General features: G+C 43.8%; 1 protein-coding gene across 7 annotated transcripts in view; it reads left to right on the top strand.

Moving 5' to 3' along the window:
• MSRB3 (methionine sulfoxide reductase B3) overlaps positions 1-26,935 on the top strand; it is a 411,351-nt gene that overhangs the window by 81,331 nt on the left and 303,085 nt on the right. The window contains exon 2 of one of the 7 annotated variants that reach the window (XM_077265193.1): positions 16,140-16,303. The exons of the other annotated variants lie outside the window; for them this stretch is intronic. The gene's annotated coding sequence lies outside the window, so the exon portion shown is untranslated. The remainder of the gene's footprint in view (positions 1-16,139; positions 16,304-26,935) is intronic. 7 annotated transcript variants of the gene reach the window in all.

The following is a 26,935-nucleotide window of genomic DNA, read 5'->3' as shown; positions in this document are numbered from 1 at the left end:
ATTTTGAGAGCTATTACACTGGTCAACAGCATTTTTGGTGCCAAAGATATTTCATCGAATTTAGGGTATTTTTGGGGTGCTGATTCTGAATATGTCATCAGTTTTGCCAGATTGGCTCAAGTTTTTGAGATTTTTGGTATCTTATTTATAGCACTTGTTGGTAAATGCGACGCATCATCTCATTAATTTCTTTGGATTAGTACTTGAACTGAGCAGTTCTCAATATAGTTTTGTGTTAATTAGTGTTCTAAAAGTTTGTTCATGGCTTGATTTTTGCACTAACTTTATGTTGTTGTCTGTTTTCCAGTGAAAAGCATGAACTCATCAAGAAGAAGTTGTCTTAACGATCCAGACTCATTCTGTTACATTTGTGGTGAATACACACTGCCAAAACATAGAAGAAACATAACAGACTTCGTAAAAAAAGTGTATTTTGCCTATTTTGGGGTTATGCTTGGGGACCAAGACAAGTTTTGGGCACCACACATAGTGTGCAAAGCATGTATCGAATTATTACGAAAATGGAGCAAAGGACAAAGAAAAGCTTCAAATTTGGTGTTCCAATGGTGTGGAGAGAGCCAAAAAATCATCATGATGACTGTTATTTCTGTGCAGTGCAAGTGCAAGGATTCAATAAGCATAAGAAACGAAAATGGGAGTAACATGGAATCTGCAAGAAGGCCTGTCCCTCATTGTGAAGATGTGCCTGTACCTGTGTTTACCATAAATAACAGTCATCATGATGATTTTTTGGCTCTCTCCACACCATTGGAACACCAAATTTGAAGCTTTTTCTTTGTCCTTTGCTCCATTTTCGTAATAATTCGATACATGCTTTGCACACTATGTGTGGTGCCCAAAACTTGTCTTGGTCCCCAAGCATAACCCCAAAATAGGCAAAATACACTTTTTTTACGAAGTCTGTTATGTTTCTTCTATGTTTTGGCAGTGTGTATTCACCACAAATGTAACAGAATGAGTCTGGATCGTTAAGACAACTTCTTCTTGATGAGTTCATGCTTTTCACTGGAAAACAGACAACAACATAAAGTTAGTGCAAAAATCAAGCTATGAACAAACTTTTAGAACACTAATTAACACAAAACTATATTGAGAACTGCTCAGTTCAAGTACTAATCCAAAGAAATTAATGAGATGATGCGTCGCATTTACCAACAAGTGCTATAAATAAGATACCAAAAATGTCAAAAACTTGAGCCAATCTGGCAAAACTGATAGCATATTCAGAATCGGCACCCCAAAAATACCCCAAATTCATTAAAATATTTTGGACACCAGAATAAAAAAAATTTTTTGTTGACCTGTGTTATTTTTCCATATTTTGGTCCACAGAGTCATGTGAGGTCTTGTTTTTTGCTGGACGAGTTGACGTTTTTATTGGTAACATTTTCGGGCACATGACATTTTTTGATCGCTTTTTATTCCGATTTTTGTGAGGCAGAATGACCAAAAACCAGCTATTCATGAATTTCTTTTGGGGGAGGCGTTTATACCATTCCGCGTTTGGTAAAATGGATAAAGCAGTTTTATTCTCCGGGACAGTACGATTACAGCGATACCTCATTTATATCATTTTTTTAATGTTTTGGTGCTTTTATACGATAAAAACTATTTTATAGAAAAAATAATTATTTTTGGATCGCTTTATTCTGAGGACTATAACTTTTTTATCTTTTCTTTGATGACGCTGTATGGCGGCTCGTTTTTTGCGGGACAAGATGACGTTTTTTAGCGGTACCATGGTTATTTATATCCGTCTTTTTGATCGCGCGTTATTCCACTTTTGTTTGGCAGTATGATAATAAAGCGTTGTTTTTTGGCTCGTTTTTTTTTACGGTGTTCACTGAAGGGGTTAACTAGTGGGACAGTTTTATAGGTCAGGTCGTTACGGATGCGGCGATACTAAATATGTGTACTTTTATTGTTTTGTTTTTTTTATTTAGATAAAGAAATGTATTTATAGGAACAATATATATATATTTTTTGGGGGGGGGATTTTTTTAAAATTTTTTTACACATGTGAATAATTTTTTTTTTTACACTATAACATGTTATAGTGTAAGATCGCCGATCTGACACTTTGCTGTGCACTGTGTCAGATCGGCGATCTGAGGTGCACAGATTCAGGCTTCCCGGCGCCTTCTCTGATCAGGCGCTGTGAAGCCACCTCCCTGCAGGACCCGGATGCCGCAGCCATCTTGGATCCGGGCCTGCTGCAGGGAGGAGGTAAGAGACCCTCGCAGCAACGCGATCACATCACGTTGCTCCGGGGGTCTCCGGGAAGCCCGCAGGGAGCCCCCTCCCTGCGCGATGCTTCCCTATATCGCCGGAACACTGCGATCATGTTTGATTGCAGTGTGCCGGGGGTTAATGTGATCCGCTCCTGGCACATAGTGCCGGATGTCAGCTGCGATAGTCAGCTGACACCCGGCCGCGATTGGCCGCGCTCACCCCATGAGCGCGGCTGATCGTGCTGGACGTACTATTCCGTCCTTGGGAAGTAAGTAAGGAAGTAAGGCCCACCCCACATGGACGGAATAGTACGTCCAATGGCAGAAAGGGGTTAAATGGAAATCTGGGCTTTTGATTTTGCCAGTGAAGCACAGGTTTTCTTTTTGCACAGACGATTTGGAGTAGATAATTGGACCTTGTGGCTGCCCCACTATATTAGGCCTAATGATTTTTGCATGCAAATCTGGCCTTATTTGCCACTGAATCACAGTTTTAGCACAAACGATTTGGAGTAGGTTATTGGGCCTCGTGTCTGCATCACTATATTAGGCCTAACGATTTTTAAGTGGAAATCTGGCCTTCTGATTTGCCACTGAAATACAGTTTTATCGCAAACGATTTAGAGTAGCTAATTGGCCCACCAGGCTGCACCCCAATATTAGGCCTAACGATTTTTTGAGTGGACATGTGGCCTTCCTTCTGATTTTTCACTGAAACACAGTTTTACCACAAATGATTTGGAGTAGCAAATGGGGCTTCCGGAGATGCCACATAGCTTTTGCACACTACTTCGATGCTGGAAGATTGATTTCACACAGGACAGGATTCTATCTTTTTCAGTGACAAGTTCACTTTCAGCACTAGCGCAGGAGCGACCTCTCTGCACTGTGACACTGAGCAAATGATGCCAGCAAAACAAGATGTCCGCTTTTTATATGGTCAGAGACATGTAACTTCGGCAGCCAATCACAGAAGACCTTGTGCCATGACGTTGTGGATGGTTTCTGCGCCCTGATTATTTGCCGGAATCAACTCACATACAGATAAGGGGAAAAAAAGCATTTGCCTCTCCTGTGATCTCTTCAGACACTCTAACCTCCCCACACTCCCTACCCTCATCAAACACGTCCCCCTGCTCATCATACAGCACCACTTTCCTAGCCAAGGTAATGCAAAAGCATTAGTTGAAATGCGATGATTTACTGAACTGTGACCTACTTTTGCCGACTGAGTAAAAATGCGCTTGAAAGCGAGCTTGAATCCGAATTTGAGATTGGGGAACGTTTTCCAAACAGTTTGCTCATCTATATTTCTTATTACAAAAAACGGCACAAATTGTGCCATAAGTAAGGCATAATAGCAATAGTAAATGTGGGCAATAATTTTTGGGAGTGATGTTTTGGATTAAAAAAAATATACATGATGTTTTTAGAATTTTCAACTGCATTTTCTCCAAGCATTTTTTACTGTCATTTTTTCTTGTAACACTTCTCGTTTTTAAAATTTACACCCGCTGTCCTCCCTGAAAAATTAAAAACAAACAGTTGTTTTGCTTTGATTTGTATAATTATTATAATGGACTTTAAAGCAATCATATATTAATTATGAATATACATTCCTGATATAAACAGTAATCACTATAATGTCCTCTGTCCTGAAATCGGTGCCCCCTACGTCTCCAAAATGAAAGAGTCATGGGTAGAACTGTGCAAAGTCTCAACCAAACCTCCCTGCTACAGGATTGACACAGCAACATCCATCTGATGTCCCAAGGAAGCGAGCAATACAATCCAGTCTAAGGCATGTGACTGATGTTTGAACAAATCTGACCAAAGCACATAGATCAAGTATGTCATATTAAAAGGAGAGCAGTGTGTATCAAAGTAACATGCACATATGACAATGTTTATTAACCCCTTTACCCCCAAGGGTGGTTTGCACGTTAATGACCGGGCCAATTTTTACAATTCTGACCACTGTCCCTTTATGAGGTTATAACTCTGGAACGCTTCAACGGATCCTGATGATTCTGACATTTTTTTCTCGTCACATTTTGTACTTCATTATAGTGGTAAAATGTCTTTGATATTACCTGCGTTTATTTGTGAAAAAAAACAGAAATTTGGCGAAAATTTTAAACATTTTGCAATTTTCCAACTTTTAATTTTTATGCCCTTAAATCACAGAGATATGTCACGCAAAATACTTAAAGGGGTTGTCCACTACTTTCAGTTAACCCCCCAATGTATCCCCCCGAGGCCCCCAATGAATTCTATAAATACCTTCTGTTGCCGTTTTCGCCTGTGAGAGGCGCTATGGCGGCGGCTGAGTCCGGGTCACGTGACGCCCAGGCTGCAGCCACCACTAATTTCCACCGACGTCACGTCAATTTCCAGACTCTTGTGCCGTGGTGGCGTTCGTTGCGGCGGCCCGTGCGGCTGCCGGTGCCGTGGCGGCGGACAGTGCGTCAGCGGCGGATGGTGCCATTGCGGTGGCCGGTGCATCGGCGGCGGCCGGTGCCGTGGCGTCGGCCGGTGCGTCGGCGGCGGCCGGTTCCGTGGCGGCGGCCGGTGCGTTAGCGTTGGCCGGTGCGTCGGCGGCGGCCGGTGCCGGCCTGTGCGAATTCCTGTGTGACTGCGGGGGTCTGCGCGGTGAAACCGAAGGTGCTGGAGTGTGGCTGTGCGGTGGTGGTGGCATCGTCGTCTCTGTGTGCAGGCATCGTCCGATGGGACTACAAGTCCCATCGGGCTCTGCCTGCTAAAGTGACAGTGACAGATTAGCCAATGATGGGACAGTAGTAGTCCCATCATCCGGCTAATGTGTTGAATGTAAAAAAAAAAACAACACACACATGTACATACATACATAGAACACACATACAGGAAATGCGATGACATGCACCATGCGGTGCCATGCAACATGCGACGACTTGCAGTATGCACCATGCGACGACATGCAGCATGCGACATGTGACAACATGCGCCATGCAACGACATGCACCATGCGACAACATGCGCCATGCGACGACATGAGACGAAATGCGCCATGCGACATTCTACATGTGAAAACATGCGACGACATGCAGCAAGCGACATGTGACAACATGCGACGACATGCAGCATGTGACATGCTACGACATGCGACAACATGCAGCGACATGCGACGACATGCGCCATGCGACGAAATGCGACATGTCACATCATGCGACGACATGCAGCATGCGACGACAAGCGCCATGCGACGACATGCGCCATGCGACGGCATGCGACATGTGACAACATGCGCCATGCGACGACATGCAGCAAGCGACATATGACAACATGTGACGACATGCAGCATGCGACGACATGCGCCATGCGACGACATGCAGCATGTGACATCATGCGACATGCCACATACAGTACATACATACAACATACATATAGACATACAGTACATGTAACATAGAGTACATACTCACCATCACTTGTCACTTTGTTCCCCGAAGCCAGTGTCATCTGTAAAGAATATTAAAATAATAAACAAACAATATACTCCCTGATCCGCAGAAATCCAATTAAAACGAGTGTCCCTCGACGATCTCCCGTGGAGAGCAGGAGCATCTGCTGATGTGACTGCTCTCCAGGGGCTCCAGGAACACAATGATGGAAGGTATCCTTCCACAATGTATTCCTCACAATGTATTCCTACGCCACTGTGAGAAAATAGTCCCTAGTCTCACTTTATGGCATTGCTGTATGAGACATTTTCCCAGGCAGCAATTGCCATAAAGTGAGACCAGTGAACTATAGTAACCTCTCAGTGATGCACTGCAGGAGCCATTGTCTCCTGTCAGTGTGTCACTGAGGGTCCTATAGAGCAGTGACATCACCCGATGTCACTGTTCTATAGGGGAGATCGTCGTGGGACACTCGTTATTAATTGGACTACGGCGGACAGGTAGTATGCGGTTTATTATTTTACGTTTTTTGCAGGCGCTGAAGTATGGTAAGTATGGTGAAATGAAGAATATTAAAATACTTTTTCCTAATGTGTGTGTGTGTGTTTTATTAACCCTTTCTTATTATTGGATTAATAATGGATAGGCGTCTTATTGACGCCTCTCCGTTATTAACCCGGCTTAATGTCACCTTACAATAGCAAGGTGACCTTAACCCCTTATTACCCCATATCCCACTGCTACACGGGAGTGGGAAGAGAGGGGCGGCTGCGGACTGGTATTTGTAGCCAGAGGGGGACCAATATCCATGGCCCCTCTCTAGGCTATGAATATCAGCCTGCAGCTGTCTGCTTAGCCTTTCTGGCTATAAAATATAGGGGGACCCCATGACATTTTTTTTTGGGGGGTCTCCCTATTTTAATAGCCAGTAAAGGCTACGCAGACAGCTGCGGGCTGATATTCATAGCAGGCTACAAATATTGGCCCCCGGCCGTCGGCTTTCCCCCTCTGGTGCAGAAAATTGCGCAGGCGCCCACGCCATTTTTTTATTAAATTAAACGCTCTTAAAGGCCTATTTCACCCTTGCGTCGGTACGGGTCCGTCGCTATGCGTCGGACCTACGTACTGACGCACGTTGTGAAATTTGTGTACGTCGTGGGCAGTGGATGCAGTTTTTCAACGCATCCGCTGCCCATTCTGAAGTCCAGGGAGGAGGGGGAGTAGTTTTGGCCGTGCATGCGCGGTAGAAAATGGCAGACGTGACAGACAAAAAAACTTTCACTTGAACGTTTTTTCGTCCCAACGGGCCGCCAAAACACGACGCATCCGTTGCACGACGGACGCGACGTGTGGCCATCTAGCCGCGATCCATCAATAATACAAGTCTATGGGTAAAAAACGCATCCTGCGAGCTCATTTGCAGGATCCGTTTTTTTCCCAAAAAGAGGGATTGCTAAAAACGCAAGTGTGAAAGTAGCCTTAGGCTGCTTTCACCCTAGCGTTGGTAAGGGGCCGTCGCGCTGCGTCGGCCCGACGTACCGACGCATACTGGTCCAGTCTTAAGACGCTTCAGCTGCCCCATTGCAAGGTCCGGGGAGGAGGGGGCTGCGTTTCACCCGCGCATGCACCGTCGAAAATGGCGGACTAGACGCAACAAAAAACTTTACATGTAACTTTTTTTGTGCCGGCGGTGCGCCAAAACACGGCGCAACCGTCGCAATGCGTCTCTAATAAAAGTCTATGGAGAAAAAACGCATCCTGCGGGCAACTTTGCAGGATGCGTTTTTTCTCCACAACGACGCATTGCGACGTGCGGTGCACGACGCTAGTGTGAAAGTAGCCTTAGAAACATCGGCCATTCTATTATAAATCTATGGATATATCTATCCATAGATATATTTATATATAGATATATCTATAGATACATAGATGTATCTATTCATATATCTGGCTGCTTTCACATCAGCTTTTTGCCGTGAGGCACAATCCGGCGAGTTTTGAAAAAAACGGATCTAATTTTTTCCGCCGGATCCGTTTTTTTCTCATATAGTTGTATTAGCGCCGGATTGCGCCTGATGGCCACACGTTTCATCCGTTTTTTGCCGGATCCATCAAAAAAGCTGTTTCCGCCGGACGGAAAACACATACAGAGGAACGTTTTTTCTGTCCGGCGAAAAAACGCACAGCGACGGATCCGTCTAAAAAACGTATGAAACTGAGATGTGAAATGTTGAATCCGGCCTTGGAATCCGTTTTTTCATGCATGTTTCCATTCAAATCATGCACATTTTCCGTTTATTTATTTCCAAAAACGGCATTAAAACCGCGCATAAACCGCACCAAGAAAAGCATCAAAACTGCACCAAAAACTGCATAAAAACTGCATCAAAACCTGGTGCAGTTTTACAGTTTTAGTGCGGTTTTGATGCAGTTTTTGGTGCGGTTTTGATGCAGTTCTTGGTACGGTTTTGATGCAGTTTTTGGTGCAGTTTTGGTGCGGTTTTTGGTGCAGTTTTGGTGCAGTGTTGATGCAATTTTGGTGCGGTTTTGATGCAGTTTTTGGTGCAGTTTTGATGCGTTTTTTGTGCAGTTTTGATGCGTTTTTTATGCAGTTTTTTGCACGGTTTTGATGCATTTTTTAATTCGCTTTTGGTGCGGTTTTTATGCGTTTTGGAAAGCTAAATAAAGATGTATTATTGAACAAAAAAAAAAAGATTTGTGATGTCATTATTGTCCAACCTCCTCTTTTACATTTGTCCAACCCACACTCCATTACACACACAGATAGACAGATAGATGATAGATGAAATGGATAGACAGATCTACATATAGATAGATCTATAGATGCATACATCTATCTATTCATAAATCTATCTATAGATGTGTCTGGATAGATATATCTATTGATAAATGAATGGATAGCGTAGGGTGTGTGTCCACTGTCCGGATTACATCCGAATGAGCTGCAGATTGGATGCTGTGTACTTGTAGTCCCATCGGATAATGCCTGCACACACACCCCAAAAGACCCCCCCCCCGCACAGCCCCGCACACACCCGAACAGTCCCGCACAGGGCCGCACACACCTGAACAGTCCCGCACACACCCGAAGAGTCCCGCACACACCTGAACAGTCCCGCACAGCGCCGCACACATCCGAACAGCCCGCAGACCCCGCAAGCACACACATACACGCACACAGTCACCGCCCACTTTCCGCCCACACACTTCGCTCCTCCCGAACTGCAGCGTTTCTCGGACCCACATCCGCCTCTAAACTGCAGATCTTTTTTACATCTGCGGTTTTGCTGCGGATGTGCCCAATTCAATGCAAGTCAATGGGTGCAGAAACGCTGCAGTTCGGCACAAAAGAAGTGACATGCTGCGAGAAAAAAAGCTGCGTTTCGGTGCGGCTTTTTCCGCAGCATGTGCACAAGTCTGCGGCTCCCATAGACTTACATTGGTTGTGCACTACACTGCGGATTTGATGCAATTCAGTGCGGCAAAAAATCTGCAATCAAATCCGCAACGTGCGCACACAGCCTTAGCATTTAGGCCATGTGCACACGTTCAGTATTTTTCGCGTTTTTTCGCTATAAAAACGTGATAAAAATGCGAAAAAAACGCTTACATATGCCTCCTATTATTTACAGTGTATTCCGCATTTCTTGTGCAAATGTTGCATTTTTTTCCGCAAAAAAATCGCATCGCGGAAAAAAAAGCAACATGTTCATTAAATTTGCGGAATTGCGGGGATTCCGCACACCTAGGAATGCATTGATCTACTTACTTTCCGCATGTGGCTGTGCACACCATGCGGGAAGTAAGCAGATCATGTGCGGTTGGTACCCAGGGTGGAGGAGAGGAGACTCTCCTCCACGGACTGGGCACCATATAATTAAAATAAAAAATAGTGATATACTCACCTTCGATGGCCCCGGAGTCTTCCCGCCTCTCAGCGGTGCATGCTGCCGCTTCCGTTCCTATAGATGGTGTGTGTGAAGGACCTGCGATGACATCGCGGTCTTGTGATTGGTCGCGTGACCGCTCATGTGACCGCTCACATGACCGCGACGTCATCGAAGGCCCTGCACACACACACCATCTATAGGAACGGACGTCGCTGAGGAGATCGGCTGTCTGCAGGTGAGTATAACCATTTTTTTTATTTTTTTATTATTTTTAAACATTCTATCTTTTACTATTGATGCTGCATAGGCAGCATCTATAGTAAGAAGTTGGTCACACTTGTCAAACAGTATATTTGACATGTGTGAGCAACCTGTCAGTCAGTTTTCCAAGCGATGCTACAGATCGCTTGGAAAACTTTAGCATTCTGCAAGCTAATTTCGCTTGCAAAATGCTAAAAAAAAACGCGAAAAAAACGGGAAAAAAACGCAAAAAAAAAAAATGCGGATTTCTTGCAGAAAATTTCCGGTTTTCTTCAGGAAATTTCTGCAAGAAATCCTGACGTGTGCACATACCCTTAGTGAACCTAGCAAAAAAGCCAAGCAAAAAAACAAGTGTGGGATTTGCACTTTTTTGCAATTTCATTGCACTTTGAATTTTTTTCACATTTTCTGTTACATGACATGGTAAAACCAATGATGTTGTTCAAAAGTAGAACTTGGCCCGCAAAAGACAAGCCCTCACATGGCCATATTGACGGAAAAATTATGGCTCTGGGAAGAAGGGGAGCGGTAAACGAAAACAAAAAAGCTCCAGGGGTGAAGGGGTTTAGAAACATGGATATGGACATATCTATGGAAATAGACATAGATATATAGATATATCTGTATGTATTCATCTATCTATCTATCTATCTATCTTTTTGTTATCTATCTATCCATCTATCTATCTATCTATCTATCTGTGTAATGGAGTGTGGGTTGGACAAATGTAAAAGAGGAGGTTGGACAGAAATGACATCACAAATCTTTTTGAAGATAGAGGGGGGAGAGGAGGGAGGGGTTGGGGTGTGTTTTGGAGTGGGTGTGCCAGGTGCAGAGTTACAGGTGAGTGCAATGCATCATGGAACTTATAGTATTAGAGCACAGTAAGTCAGGAGAAAGGAAGTTGTCGATTAACCCCATGAGAGCTGGATCCAGCAGTAAAGATGTGCTGCTACAGCATGATAAAAGGTAATATTGCTAAAATAAACACAGTAGATGTTTTCAGTGGCACATAATAGCAAGATTTAAAAAAAAAAAAAAAAGTTATAATAGTGGACAACTTCTTTAATAAGTAACATTTCCCACATGTCTACTTTACATCAGCACAATTTTGGAACCAGAATTTTTTTTTGTTAGGGAATCATAAGGGTTAAAAGTTGACCAGCAATTTCTCATTTTTACAACACCATTTGTTTTTAGGGACCACATCACATTTGAAATCATTTTGAGGGGTCTATATGATAGAAACTAACCAAGTGTGACATCATTCTAAAAACTGCACATCTGAAGGTACTCAAAACCACATTCAAGAAGTTTATTAACCCTTCAGGTGTTTCACAGGAATTCTTGGAATGTTTAAAAAAAATTAACATTTAACTTTTTATCACAAAAAATTTACTTCAGCTCCAATTTGTTTTATTCTACCAAGGGTAACAGGAGAAAATGGACCCCTAAAGTTGTTGTACAATTTGTCCTGAGTACGCCGATACCCCATATGTGGGGGTAAACCACTGTTTAGGCGCATGGCATAGCTCGGATAGGAAGGAGCGCCGTTTGACTTTTCAATGCAAAATTGACTGGAATCGCGATGAGATGCCATGTTGCGTTTGGAGAGCCCCTGATGTGCCTAAACATTGAAACCCCCCACAAGTGGCACCATTTTGGAAAGTAGACCCCCTAAAGAACTTATCTAGATGTGTGGTGAGCACTTTTACCCACCAAGTGCTTCACAGAAGTTTATAATGCAGAGCCGTAAAAATAAAAAAATCATATTTTTTCACAAAAATTATCTTTTTGCCCCCAATTTTTTATTTTCCCAAGGGCAACAGAAGAAATTGGACCTCAAAAGTTGTTGTACAATTTGTCCTGAGTACGCCGATACCCCATATGTGGGGGTAAACCATTGTTTGGGCGCATGGCAGAGCTCGGAAGGGAAGGAGCGCCGTTTGACTTTTCAATGCAAAATTTACTGCAAGTGAGATGGGACGCCATGTTGCGTTTGGAGAGCCCCTGATATGCCTAAACATTGAAACCCCCCACAAGTGACACCATTTTGGAAAGTAGACCCCCTAAAGAACTTATCTAGATGTGTGGTGAGCACTTTGACCCACCAAGTGCTTCACAGACGTTTATAATGCAGAGCCGTGAAAATAAAAATTATTTTTTAGCCCCCAGTTTTGTATTTTCCCAAGGGTAACAGGATAAATTGGACCCCAAAAGTTGTTGACCAATTTGTCGTGAGTACGCTGATACCCCACATGTGGGGGGGAACCACCGTTTGGGTGCATGGCAGAGCTTGGAAGGAAAGGAGCGCTGTTTGAAATGCAGACTTAGATGGAATGGTCTGCAGGCATTACATTGCGTTTGCAGAATCCCTAATGTACCTAAACAGTAGAAACCCCTCACAAGTGACCCCATATTGGAAGCTAGACCCCCCAAGGAACTTATATAGATGTGTTGTGAGAGCTTTGAACCCTCTGTTAGGAGTCGAATTTCCTCTGCTGCACAGGGGGAATCTCGATCCGTGCCTGCTGCGGTCTCCCATTCTCCATCGGCCGCAGTGGAGCCTGCTCAGCAGAGACGTCGGTCCCAGCATCTCACTGAGTCTGATTCAGTGCAAAGGGTTATTGCTGCTTCTCCAGGCTCTGCTATTGTACCCTGCACTGATCTACGGCGAACAGGCTTTTCTGGGACTAAGTCCTGCTTTGCACACACTGAGCATGCCCAGGGTAGGATCTCTCACTGGAGATCAAGGGTCACATGTTCAGGTACTGCAGCCAAATCTATTGGTCTTTCTAGGAAGGTCCTGTAGGTACGCAGGCTCTGTAGCAGTTTCTCATTGGTCCTCTTTTGGAAGGTCCTGTACGTGCTGCTGTTATTTAAGGCTCGCATGGCCGCACGGCCATGCGCTAGTATCTTCTAAAGTTACATGCTTTGCGCCACTGTGGTCATATGCGTGAATGTGTTCAGGGACCCGGCTGAAATAAGCCCCTAGAATGCTGGCACCTCCGGCGAGGAGATTGTGTATGAAAGTATTCAGGGACCCGGCTGAAATAAGCCCATAGAATGCTGGCACCTCCGGCGAGGAGTGTTGTGTGCATGCATGACCACTGACTGCTCTCTTCTGGGTAGTTAGCCTGTGTCTCTGTGAGAGTTAACAGGGCACAGAGCTTTGCTCTCTCGGCCGCTCTGTGAAGCTAACAGCTGGTTAATACCGCCATATTGAGCCGCCATTCACTTAGCGGCAGGATATTTCCTGCACGGTGGACCCCGGGTTGCGAACGCACCAATCACATCAATAAATATATTCGGTGCGTTCCGCAAACCCTAACACCCTCAAGTGTTTCACTACACTTTGTAACGCAGAGCCGTGAAAATAAAAATTCTTTTTTTTTCACAAAAATTATTTTTTAGCCCCCAGTTTTGTATTTTCCCAAGGGTAACAGGAGAAATTGGACCCCAAAAGTTGTTGTCCAATGTGTCCTGAGTACGTTGATACCCCATGTATGGTGGGGGGGAACCACCGTTTGGATGCATGGCAGAGCTCGGAAGGGAAGGTGCGCTGTTTGGAATGCAGACTTAGATGGAATGGTCTGCAGGCGTCACATTGTGTTTGCAGACCCCCCAAGGAACTTATCTAGATGTGTTGTGAGAGCTTTGAACCCCCAACTGTTTCACTACAGTTTATAACGCAGAGCCGTGAAAATAAAAATTCCTTTTTTTTTCACAAAAATTTATTTTTAGCCCCCAGTTTTATATTTTCCCAAGGGTAACAGGAGAAACTGGACCACAAAAGTTGTTGTCCTATTTGTCCTGAGTACGCTAATACCCCATATGTGTGGGGGACCACCGTTTGGGCGCATGGCAGAGCTCGGAAGGGAAGGAGCGCCGTTTGGAATGCAGACTTAGATGGATTGGCTTGCAGGTGTCACATTGCATTTGCAGAGCCCCTGATATACCTAAACAGTAGAAACCCCCCACAAGTGACCCCATATTGGAAACTAGACCCCCCAAGGAACTTATCTAGATGTGTTGTGGGAACTTTGAACACCTAGTGTTTCACTACAGTTTATAACGCAGAGCCATGAAAATAAAAAATCATTTTTTCCCACAAAAAGGTTTTTTTTAGCCCCCCCCCCCCCCCCCCCAATTTTTATTTTCCCAAGGATAACAAGAGAAATTGGACCCCAAAAGTTGTGGTCCAATTTGTCCTGAGTACGCTGATACCCCATATGTTGGGGTAAACCCCTGTTTGGGTGCACGAGAGAGCTCGGAAAGGAAGGAGCACTGTTTTACTTTTTCAACGCAGAATTGGCTGGAATTGAGATCGGACGCCATGTCGCGTTTGGAGATCCCTTGATGTGCCTAAACAGTGGAAACCCCCAATCCTAACTGAAACCCCAACCCAATCACACCCCTAACCCAAACACACCCTTAACCATAATCCTAACTCTAACCATAACCCTCACCACACCCCTAACCCGAACATGCCCCTAACCTTAATCCCAACCACACCCCTAACCCCAACCACACCCCTAACTCCAACACACCCCTAATCCCAACCCTAACCACACCCTTAAATCCAACACACCCCTAACACTAATCCCAACCATAACCCTAACCACACCCCTAGCCCTGACACATCCCTAACCCTAATCCCAACCGTAAATGTAATCCAAACCCTAACTTTAGCCCCAACCCTAACCCTAAATTTAGCCCTAACCTTAACCCTAACTTTAGCCCCAACCCTAACTGTAGCCCTAACCCCAACCCTAGCCCCAACCCTTACCCTATCCCTAATTCTAGCCCCAACCCTAACCCTAGCCCCAACTCTAGCCCCAACCCTAACCCTAGCCCCTACCCTAGTCCCAACCCTAACCCCAGCCCTAACCCTAATGGGAAAATGGAAATATATATATTTTTTTATTTTATTATTTTTCCCTAACTAAGGGGGTGATGAAGGGGGTTTTATTTTCTTTTATAGCGGGTTTTTTAGCGGATTTTTATGATTGGCAGCTGTCACACACCAAAAGACTCTTTATTGCAAAAAATAGTTTTTGCGTCTCCACGTTTTGAAAGCTATAATTTTTCCATACTTTGGTCCACAGAGTCATGTGAGGTCTTGTTTTTTGCGGGACGAGTTGACGTTTTTATTGGTACCATTTTTGGGCATGTGACATTTTTTGATCGCTTTTTATTCCGATTTTTGTGAGGCAGAATGACAAAAACCAGCTATTCAAGAATTTTTTTTTGGGGGGGTGCATTTATACTGTTCCGCGTTTCGTAAAATTGATAAAGCAGTTTTATTCTTCGGGTTAGTACGATTACAGCGATACCTCATTTATATCATTTTTTTATGTTTTGGCGCTGTTATACGATAAAAACTATTTTATGTAAAAAAGAATTATTTTTGCATCGCTTTATTCTGAGGACTATAACTTTTTTATTTTTTGCTGATGATGCTGTATGTTTTTTACCTCTTTTTTTTTTTTTTTACGGTGTTCACTGAAGCGGTTAACTAGTGGGACAGTTTTATAGGTCGGGTCGTTATGGACGCAGCAATACTAAATATGTGTACTTTTATTGTTTTTTTTTATTATTTAGATAAAGAAATGTATTTATGGGAACAATATATTTTTTTCTCTTTATTTAGGAGTTTTTTTTAATTTTTTTTTTTACACTTGTGAATATTTTTTTTTTACACCATAACATTGCCCGGGGGGCATCATGTTATAAGGTGGGATCGCTGATCTGACACTTTGCACAGCACTGTGTCAGATCAGCAATCTGACAGGCAGGACTGCAGGCTTCTGAGCAGGCGCTGGGACCCGGAAGCAGCCCCGTGGTCATTTTGGATCCGGGGCCTGCTGGGAGGAGGAAGTAGGAGACCCTCGGAGCAACGCGAGCACATTGCGTTGCTCCAAGGGTCTCAGGGAAGCACGCAGGGAGCCCCTTCCCTGCGCGATGCTTCTCTATACCGTCGGAACACTGCGATCATGTTTGACCATGTTTGATCATGTTTTGTCCGTGACCGCTCCTGGCACATAGTGCCGGATGTCAGCTGCGATAGTCAGCTGACACTTGGCCGCGCTCCCCCCGTGACCGCAGCCGATCGCATATGACGTACTATCCCGTCGGTGGTCATATGGGCCCACCCCACCTCGACGGGATAGTACGTCATATGTCAGAAAGGGGTTAAATACAATTTTTGAGACCAAAGAAAACAAACATCCATACAAGTTACAACCATCTAATAAAATTACATAAATCCACAGGACGACAGACAAACATCACTGTCCATCCCACACCAGTGGAAAGTCGGGAGAATAATAGTTAAGACTTTTCACAGTGCTCCCTACGCCTCTGTATCAGCCATCACGGAGAAGAGAATGGGGCACTGATCTCTGAAAGGAGGACAGAGTGGAGTGGAGCACAATAGGTATTGTGGCTATTCATTAGTAATAAACGGGGTTTAAAGTAACACCTGGCTGCATAAAATAATGTTGTTAAAAACACCACATAAATGCAGCAGAATGCCAAAAAAAACACTGAGGCTGTGTACACATGTTCCGGATTTCTCACATTTTTTTTGTGCGTTTTTTCGATGGTTTTCCGTTGCAAAAATGCTTAAAAAACGCATACATTAGGCATCCCATCAATTTTAATGCATTCCGCAATTTTTGTGCACATGTTGCGTTTTTTTACGTGATAAAAAACGCATTGTGGAAAAAAACGCGAAAAAACGCATTGTGGAAAAAAACGCAGCATGTTCATAAATTTTGCGGATTTTTTGCCGATTTCCCGCTATTTATTGCATTGGGAAGCTCCAGAAAAACACGAGAAAAACGCGAAAAATACGTATACAGATTTATACAGATTTCCTGCGAAAGTAGTCAGGATTTTGCACACTTTCCTGAACGTGGGCACATAGCCTTAATGCGATATTTAGTACAATTAATGAAATCTGCTATATTTACATGGAAAGATCACAGCAGAAGATCCCGTGGTCTGTAGTGTTTATCTCCTACAACTCCACAGTGGCCCATTCCCCATAAGGCTTCCAATCGGTCTAGAATCAGAAAAGAGTGTACAGTAAAGCTGTCTGTCCCTATTGCTGCCAGTGGGGCTGATTTTAACCCCATAGTGACAGAGCCAATTTGGTACTTAATGACCGTGCCAATTTTTACAATACTGACCACTGTCACTATGAGGTTATAACTCTGGAACGCTTTAACGGATCCCGCTGATTCTGAGATTGTTTTTTCGTGACATATTGTACTTCATGTTAGTGGTAACATTTCTTCGATATTACTTGCGATTATTTATGAAAAAAATGGAAATATGGCAAAAAAATTTAAAATTTTGCAATTTTCAAACTTTGAATTTTTATGCCCTTAAATCAGAGAGATATGTCACACAAAATAGTTAATAAATAACATTTCCCACATATCTACTTTACATCAGCACAATTTTGAAAACAAAATTTTTTTTTTAGGAATTTATAAGGGTTAAAATTTGACATGCGATTTCTCATTTTTACAACAAAATGTACAAAACCATTTTTTTTAGGGACCACCTCACATTTAAAGTCATTTTGAGGGGTTTACATGACAGAAAATACCCAATCTTGACACCATTCTAAATCAATCAAAAGGAAATATAGAGTTACATAATAAATTGGCAAGGAGATATATTATACAAAGGGTTGTCAGACACATCCTGGTATACAAGATAGATCACATGAGAAGAATGTGGGGGGGGTGCTTTGCACATGTCTGCGTTTTATGAGATTTTGGCTGAATATTCAGGATTTTTGGGTGGATTCAGACAAAAACAGACACATATCGTTAATCTGGACAAAAACAAGATGTCCCTGGCAATTTCTGGGAATTATTGACCACTGCTATGTGGAATGTCTGGGAAATTGTGCTAGAAGAGACTCAGATGATAACATTGCACAATACTTGTTTTTCTGTTATTTTTCTGATATTAAAAACATGAAGATTAACCATTTCTTTAACAATTCCCCTCTTTTTATCATCTGGTCTACCTTGCCCTAGCTGATCCCTTCCTGTGACTCAGGTCTGCAAGATAACCCTACTTCACAAAATACATGGCTTATCCGGTGTATATCATGGGATACCGACATGCTGTGTGTCCATTCAAATTATACTTGTGGGTCAGACCTTCTGTTCCTTCTAACCCTATTTCTATAAAGGGATTATTATAAGGGGATGATATAGATAAGTTTTTATGACATAGAAATATAGACATTTATATTAATATATTAAAATATGTGTTAGAAAATAAAATATAGTTTTTGTTTGTTAATATAATTCATAGAGTCCATATTGTCAATGAGTATTTGTAAGTTCTCTGTGGGCTTTTTGTCTTTTATCAGACCTTCGGTCTTCTGAAATACAATCCCCAAGTCTACTGAAGTTTGCTTGTTGCAGAATATGCATTCAGGTTGGAGTGCAGTTATTGAGGTAGTCATCACTTGGGTTTGCTTTATTATCAAGGTAGTGATCACTTGAGTCTGCCCTATCTCATAGTCAGTATCGATTTTAGCTTTACGTTTACCTGAAAAACATTTACAATCAGAACTGAGAATTTTCTTTATTGCATAACAAATAAGTTTATCATTACTGCAATGATTAGTATCACTAAAACTGCTTGAATTAGGACATGACTTACACCCGATATCCATCCACCTATTCCTTTGAACAGGTTCACGGGGTTTAACCATAAGAGCCATTCAGGGAGTAATTCTCATTAGTCCGGAAGGATCTATATAGCGGCAACAGGCAGGTCCTGCCACCTGACAGAAGCCTCCTTGAGAGGCTGTGAGATAATTATGTACTATAGAATGATGATTAATAATAACTATAAGCTGTTTCATGTAGGCTGATTTAACATCTTAGAGCATCAAATAAATAATCAGTTATACTATCAAAAATGTCATCTAGTCTATACATACCAACACATTCATAGATGCCTACCTCTGGAAGCTGTATGAAATTAATTTGAAGTAGCTGGAGCAGGTACAGTGGTCAGGCGGTGCACTTTTCCCACATTTAGGCATACACAGACTACGCATCCCTATACGAATATAGCAGCAGCACAATGGAATTCTGGGGTCACCCAATTAGCTTTTACCTAACTTACCATTGCGTCTTTGGACTGATGCGCCAGTCCATGAGAGAGCGTACATCATGGGGAACAGTGCCCTAGGAAGGCAGTACTTACTGTCCGCTCTCCTTAGTCCATCTTCTTCCTTCGCACATGAGTGCCTTTGCCATCCTTCTTTTTCGGTGGAGAGGCCTGATCTTGCAGGCTCTGGAGTAGTTGTAGGTCCGTCCCCCCGGACCCCTGCACCGTGTATATCTCTGCGGGGAGAGGAAGCAAAGCAGCAGCTTTTGCTGCAATGTCAGCTCGTTTATTACCTTCAGCCTCTCTAGTGCCCTCTTTAGTGTGAGCTTGAACCTTGACCATAGCAACTTGAAGTTGAGCCACCAAGTCTACATTTTTAACAGGTTTACCAGAAGAACCAATAAACTTCCTGCTCTTCCATATGGGGCCGCAATCATGGAAAGTGCCAAATGCGTGGCACTATAGGTGAATGCTCTGCCATTATACATGCCTCAGCGAGTGCTTTCAATTCAGCTTCCCGAGCAGACATCCTAAAAGGTATAGCTTCACTTTTTACCACCTCATGTTGATCAACTATTGCACAACCTCTATGAGGTGCTATATCTTTGGGAAAAAAAAACTGACCAATTTACATAAAGCTCTAGATTTACGTTAGAGATTGGTGTCTCTTGCATATTGGCAAGTATTTGTGTTAAAACCGTACACCCATAACATGTCCCCCCGGATTTATGACAGTACAAAGGAAAGGGAGGTCATAACTTGGGATTCCTAGTGCTGGGGCTGAGAGAATGGCTTCCTTCCGGTCAATAAACCCCTCTTTTGCTTCTGTGGTCAGTTGGTATGGCTGACCCTCGTTTCACATTGATAACACATCAAATAGAGGGTGCATGATTTGTGATGCAGAGGGAATCCATTCTCTACAGTAGCCGATCAGCCCTAAGAATGTTCTCAGTGTACTTATGGAAGTGGGCACAATTGCTTAGCTTATGGCCTTTTACCCTTTCTGGTGTTATGTGTTTCAACTGAGGTGAAATGCAGCGACGTAAGAAAACAACTTTTTCCCCTTGCGCATTTGCTGAATGTCCTCATGTTTGTCAATTTACAGTTTTTTGTCATCTAGCTAGATGACGAAATCCAGAAGATATGTGCCAGGGAGCCCACCGAAACTGAACACCTCCAGCATAGAGGAGAGAAAGTTAAACCCATGTGGAATAATATTTCGGGGGTTCTATACCAGCGTGATAGAATTTTAAAGGAGTTTTCTTGTAGTGAGATACATCTTGAGAAGCCGTGGGAGTTACTCAGAATCTGGTTCGATTCTTGGGGGGACAAAGACAGCTTTAGTTCTGATTCCCATGACGATAAATAGAGGGGTGTGAACTGTATGGGTGGAAAATGAGGTTAGCGTAAATTTTGGAAATGAGTTTGGAGGGAGGGTAGCTAAGGCCTACAAGAAATTCTAGCCATAGCCAGTCAGAGTTATTTTTTTGTAATGATTTAAGTTTGGAGAGTATAAAAGTTACATGGTGCTTTTGTAGAAGGTTGTGGGGACGTCTCTTGGCGTCCCTTAGCCAAGCGTCTATGCTGGGGATTTGGTTGGAAAGGAGGTGTGAGATTGGTAAGTTAGGTAACGAGTCCCACAGACCAAAAGTATCAATGTAATTGGGATCAGTAGGCCAAGGGATGATCTTCAATGGAAAGTTATCTAAAAAGTAACAGTGAGGTACCTTATTAGGGATTAAAGAGCATCGAATGGCTAAGGTGTTGTGAGTAATAACATCGAGTGAGTGAGAGGGGGGGTACAGGAGGACCAGAGAAAGATATCTGCTTTATTACCCAACAGAGTGATTTCGAAGTTAGGAGTTTTAGGGTCTAGGTTAGACTTAACCAGACGTAACCATCTAGCGAGGTGGATTGCGTGGTAGTAAGTCTTAAAGTTAGGGAGGCCAAGTTCACCTTTATTTTTAGGTAGAGAAAGAATTTTAGGGGGAAGTCTGGCTCTTTTAGATCTCCAAACATAATTTGCAACCAATTTCTTCACGGAGGTAAAGAAAGAATTAGGGAGAGGAATGGGGACCATATTCATTACATAAAAATTTTTGGGGAGAATATAAGATTTAATAACATTAACTCTCCCCATCCAGGAAAGGTAAGGTAAGTCATAAGATTTGAGCAAAGATTGTAAATAAATGTAAAAGACTGGGGAATGCTGTTTTAGGGTTCGAGATCAGAAGCAAAAGATCATCAGCAAACGCAGCTGTCTTGAATTCATATTGGCCCACTCTTAAGCCTCTGATATCTGGGTCTTGCCTAATTTTCTGGATCAAGGTCTCCATCACTAACACAAAAAGGGAAGGGGAGAGAGGGCAGCCCTGTCTAGTGCCGTTTCTAATCATGAATGAATTTGAAAATAAGCCATTCACTTAGCAGTTGGAGTCGTGTAGAGGGTCATGATAACCTCTATGAACGGAGGAGGAAACTCAAATTTTTGTAAGGTGCAAATCAAATAGTGCCAGCTGATTCTATCAAAGGCCTTCTCGGCGTCTGTCGACAGAATGGCAAGAGGGATGCCAGAGCGCTTAGCATGAGAAATAGCCAGAAGGCTTTTAATAGAGTTGTCCTTACCCTCTCTTCCTCTAACGAAGCCAACTTGGTCAGGGTGTATTAGAGTTTCTAGAACACCATTAATTCTGGCAGCTATAATTTTTGCCCATAATTTGAGATCGGTATTGAGCAAGGAGATAGGCCTGTAGTTACTGCAGAGGACGCCATGTCTACCCTCCTTGGGGATAACGGTAATATGTGCCTCTAGGGATTGACTAGGAGGACCTTTCCCTTTCAGAAATGAGTTGAATAGGTCAACTAGGTGGGGGAGAAGAATATTTAGATCTTCTTTTAATCCTGTCAGGAACATATTTTTAAGGAACCTAACTTCCCTTCGATTTTTCAGGTCATAATCATGATCTGTGAACACTGCTGTACATCTAGCATAAAATCTGTCAATAGGCTCCTCTGAACCCTGAAATACTTCTGGTGATTCTGAAGCTAAGTCCTCTGTCTGCTTTTTGGCAACCACAAGTAAGGCCTCTTTCACACTAGCGTCGTGCACTACACGTCGCTAGGCGTCGTTTTGCAGAAAAAACGCATCCTGCAAAAGTGCTTGCAGGATGCGTTTTTTCTACATAGACTTTTATTAGCGACGCAGTGCAACGCATTGCCACACGTCGCAACCGTCGTGCGACGGTTGCGTCGTGTTGCGCCGGACCGTCGCCACCAAAAAACGTTGCTTGTAACTTTTTTTGGCGAGTCATCTGCAGCTGCCTCCCCGCACCTCACAATGGGGCAGCGGATGCGTTGAAAAACAGCATCCGCTGCCCCCGTTGTGCGGCGCTTTCACAGCTAGCGTCGGTGCGCCGCAACGTCGCATAGCGATGTGCAGTGCACGACGCTAGTGTGAAAGTAGCCTAACCTGGCTAGAAATTGCTGTCCCGACTACCTAGTTTTCTTGTCTGCTGGTATCTCCTGTATTATGGCATTCACCTGAACTGCTTTTATTTTCTCAACTAGCGGCACAATGGCAGAGATGCAGCATAATGGTTCCATATCATTCCATGCAGCATCATAGCTATCAGCTGTACCCTTCATGGCTTTATAAAACTTTAGGGGATTTTTATACGGGTCTGGGAAGCTATTTGCCATGGCAAGTTGCTCAGATCGGCTTCATGGGTTATACTAATCAGTGGTATCTATCTTTGCGTTTTCCCCCCCAATCTCCTGTGGTCTGCTGGTCATTTGTGTTATTACAGGGAGGGTTATTGCAGTGTCACCCCTCTCAGTCATAACACAGAAGTCACATTGGGTTTTTCCTTTATCTTGTGGCTTGTTACATTTATTACAGATCCAGGTAGTGGATCCCATGGCTCTTTTATCCCTCTGCCTGTCCTGTTGATTGCCTGCGTGCACTGGGGGTTGTGGGTGTGTGGGACTACTTTCTGTAGCCGCCACCAACTCTTCACTGGACTGGTCATCTCCTATACACCTCCATTCGCTGTCTACTCTGCTAAGGACCAACTTTTTTCCCTGCTTTATTGTCACCTGGAGGAGGTGTAGGGGTAGTCTGTAAGTGAAACCTGTCCTCACTTCCTTAGGTAAGGGCTTCCTGCTGCTGTCGGGTACTGTTTACTGGGGTAGATAAACTATCCGGGGACCCCTTGGAGGAGAGGAATCGTATGCTGGGAAGCCTGGCTGCATTTGCATTGTGACTGACGCTGGAATCAACCTTCCTTTTCACATGCAGCCTCACTCTTTACTGGGCTGCTGCTGGAAGGGGGGTGATCTCATCCCCCCTGTTACAGGGGCGGAGGGAGCTGCGAAGACACTGTCTCAGTAAGGGGGGCTGTGTTGTGAATTCCGTTCTTGGGCTCCATCCTGTGGTTGCGAATGGTATTTTTGGGAGTTCTGCTCTTGGGCTCCCTCTGGTGGTTTCAAGTGGAACTTAGCAGCTGCATTCACTAATCGGTTTCCTGGCCTTGTTATTTAACTGGGCTTTTGGCTTTAGTGGATGGCAGCTGTCAATGTATTTCCTGTGGATTCAGTCCTTTCCTGGAAGTTCTTTGTTGGCCAGTCCATTTTCAGCTTAAGATAAGTCTGCTACTTTTTGGGTGTTTCCCTGCTTATGACCTTCTGTTCAGTTCAATTTATGTCTCTCTTGTCCAGCTTGTCATTATGAAATATTCCGGCTAGTTGGAAGCTCTGGGGTCGCAGATTTGCCCCTCCACACCGTGAGTCGGTGTTGGGGTTATTTTTGAAAACTCTGTGTGGACTTTTAGTTTTTATACTGACCGCACAGCAACCTATCGTATCTCTGTCTATTTAGATAGTATTGGCCTCCTTTGCTAAAAAATCTAGTTTCATTTCTGAGTTTGTCATTTCCCTCTCCACTCACCGTCAATATTTGTGGGGGGCTATCTTCCTTTGGGGGTTTCTCTGAGGCGAGATAGCTTTCCGTTTCCATCTTTAGGGGTAGCTAGTTCTTAGGCTGTGCAGAGGCGTCTAGGCAGAGTTAGGTACGCTCCACGGCTATTTCTAGTGTTGGTGTTAGGAGTAGGGATTGCGGTCAGTAAAGTTACCACCTCCTCAGAGCTAGTCCTATTTTTGTTTTACCCACCAGGTCATTTCAGTGCTGCTCCATAGTGAGTCCATGATTGGTTTTGCCCACCAGGTCATCTCAGTACCGCTCCGTACCCACCAGGTCATAACAGTACAGCTGGCCAAAAATGTGTTAAATGCATCTCAAAAGAGGGAAGAGAAAGTTCTGAGTCATTTTTTTTGTGTTGCTTGTTTTGTCCTTTTTTTTCCCCTTGATTTTTGGATGGTGCAGGAGCTTGGTGCTGATATGGAGGTTCAGGGTCTGTCTGCGCGTGTTGATCATCTCGCTGCAAGGGTACAGAGTATCCAAGACTATGTTGTTCAAACTCCTGTTTCTGAGCCTAGAATTCCTATCCCTGATTTGTTTTCTGGGGATAGATCTAGGTTTTTGAATTTTAAAAATAATTGCAGATTATTTTTTGCTCTGAGACCCCGTTCCTCTGGTGACCCCATTCAGCAGGTGAAGATTGTTATTTCTCTGTTGCGTGGCGACCCGCAGGACTGGGCATTCTCCCTTGAGCCAGGGAATCCTGCATTGCTCAATATAGATTCGTTTTTTCAAGCACTTGGACTGCTTTATGACGAACCCAATTCTGTGGATCAGGCAGAAAAAAATTTGCTGGCTCTGTGTCAGGGTCAGGAAGCAGTAGAGATATATTGTCAGAAATTTAGAAAGTGGTCTGTGCTTACAAAATGGAATGAGGATGCCCTGGCGGCTATTTTCAGAAAGGGTCTTTCTGAAGCTCTTAAAGATGTTATGGTGGGGTTTCCCACGCCTGCTGGTTTGAACAAATTAATGTCTCTGGCCATTCAGATTGATCGGCGCTTACGTGAACGTAAGGAGGTGCACCATATGGCGGTGTCCTCTGGGCAGAGTTCTGAGCCTATGCAATGCGATAGAGTTTTGACGAGAGCAGAATGGCAGGAGTTCAGACATCAGAATGGGCTGTGTTTTTACTGTGGTGACGCTACTCATGCTATCTCTGACTGCCCGAAGCGAACTAAGAGGGTTGCTAGGTCGGTTACCATCAGTACTTTAAAGCCTAAATTTCTCTTGTCTGTTACCCTGATTTCCTCATTGTCGTCCTTTTCTGTAATGGCATTTGTGGATTCTGGCGCTGCCCTGAACTTAATGGACCTGAATTTGCCAAGCGCTGTGGTTTTTCCTTGGAGCCGTTGCAGAGTCCTATTCCCTTGAGGGGGATTGATGCTACGCCATTGGCCAAGAATAAACCTCAGTACTGGACACAGTTAGCCATGAACATGGCTCCAGCACATCAGGAAAATATTCGCTTTTTGGTGTTGCATAATTTGCATGATGTGGTTGTGCTGGGGTTTCCATGGTTACAGGTACATAATCCAGTGCTGGATTGGAAATCCATGTCCGTGACTAGTTGGGGTTGTCAGGGGATACATAGTGACATTCCTCTGATGTCAATTTCCTCGTCCCCTTCTTCTGAGGTTCCTGAGTTTTTGTCAGATTTCCAGGATATATTTGAGGAGCCTAAATCCAGTCCTCTGCCTCCTCATAGGGACTGTGATTGCGCTATTAATTTGATTCCTGGCTGTAAGTTCCCTAAGGGTCGACTTTTCAATCTGTCTGTGCCAGAGCATACCGCTATGCGGACTTATGTAAAAGAGTCCTTGGAGAAGGGGCATATTCGCCCGTCTTCGTCACCGTTGGGAGCGGGGTTCATTTTTGTTGCCAAGAAGGATGGCTCCTTGAGGCCCTGTATAGATTATCGCCTTCTCAATAAGATCACGGTCAAATTCCAGTACCCTTTGCCTTTGCTTTCTGATTTGTTTGCTCGGATTAAAGGGGCTAGCTGGTTTACCAAGATTGACCTTCGAGGGGCGTATAATCTGGTTCGCATCAAACAGGGTGATGAATGGAAAACAGCATTTAATACGCCCGAAGGCCATTTTGAATATCTTGTGATGCCTTTCGGGCTCTCTAATGCTCCATCTGTGTTTCAGTCCTTTATGCATGATATTTTCCGGGAGTATTTGGATAAATTTATGATTGTATATTTGGATGATATTTTGTTTTTTTCCGATGATTGGGAGACTCATGTGAAGCAGGTCAGGATGGTATTTCAGATTCTTCGTGCTAATACACTGTTTGTGAAGGGGTCTAAGTGCCTTTTTGGAGTTCAGAAGGTTTCTTTTCTGGGGTTCATTTTTTCTCCCTCGGCTATTGAAATGGACCCTGTTAAGGTCCAGGCTATTTATGATTGGACTCAGCCCACATCTGTGAAGAGCCTTCAGAAATTTTTGGGCTTTGCTAATTTTTATCGCCGCTTCATTGCTAATTTTTCTACTGTGGTTAAACCTCTGACCGATTTGACCAAGAAAGGTGCAGATGTGGTGAATTGGTCCTCTGCGGCTGTGGAGGCCTTTCAGGAGCTTAAGCGTCGTTTTACTTCTGCCCCTGTGTTGCATCAGCCAGATGTTTCTCTCCCTTTTTTAGGTTGAGGTTGACGCTTCTGAGATTGGGGCAGAAGCTGTTCTGTCTCAGAGAAGCTCTGATGGCTCTGTGTTGAAGCCGTGTGCTTTCTTCTCCAGAAAGTTTTCGCCTGCTGAGCGTAATTATGATGTCGGCAATCGGGAGTTGTTGGCTATGAAGTGGGCATTCGAGGAGTGGCGACATTGGCTTGAGGGAGCCAAGCATCGTGTTGTGGTCTTGACCGACCATAAGAATCTGATTTACCTTGAGTCGGCCAAGCGCTTGAATCCTAGACAGGCTCGGTGGTCTTTGTTTTTCTCCCGT

The sequence above is a fragment of the Ranitomeya variabilis genome, chromosome 5 (assembly GCF_051348905.1).
Source record: "Ranitomeya variabilis isolate aRanVar5 chromosome 5, aRanVar5.hap1, whole genome shotgun sequence".
Lineage (NCBI taxonomy): Eukaryota > Metazoa > Chordata > Amphibia > Anura > Dendrobatidae > Ranitomeya > Ranitomeya variabilis.
Note: the sequence above shows the minus strand (reverse complement) of the source record. Positions and strands in the feature narration are given on the sequence as shown.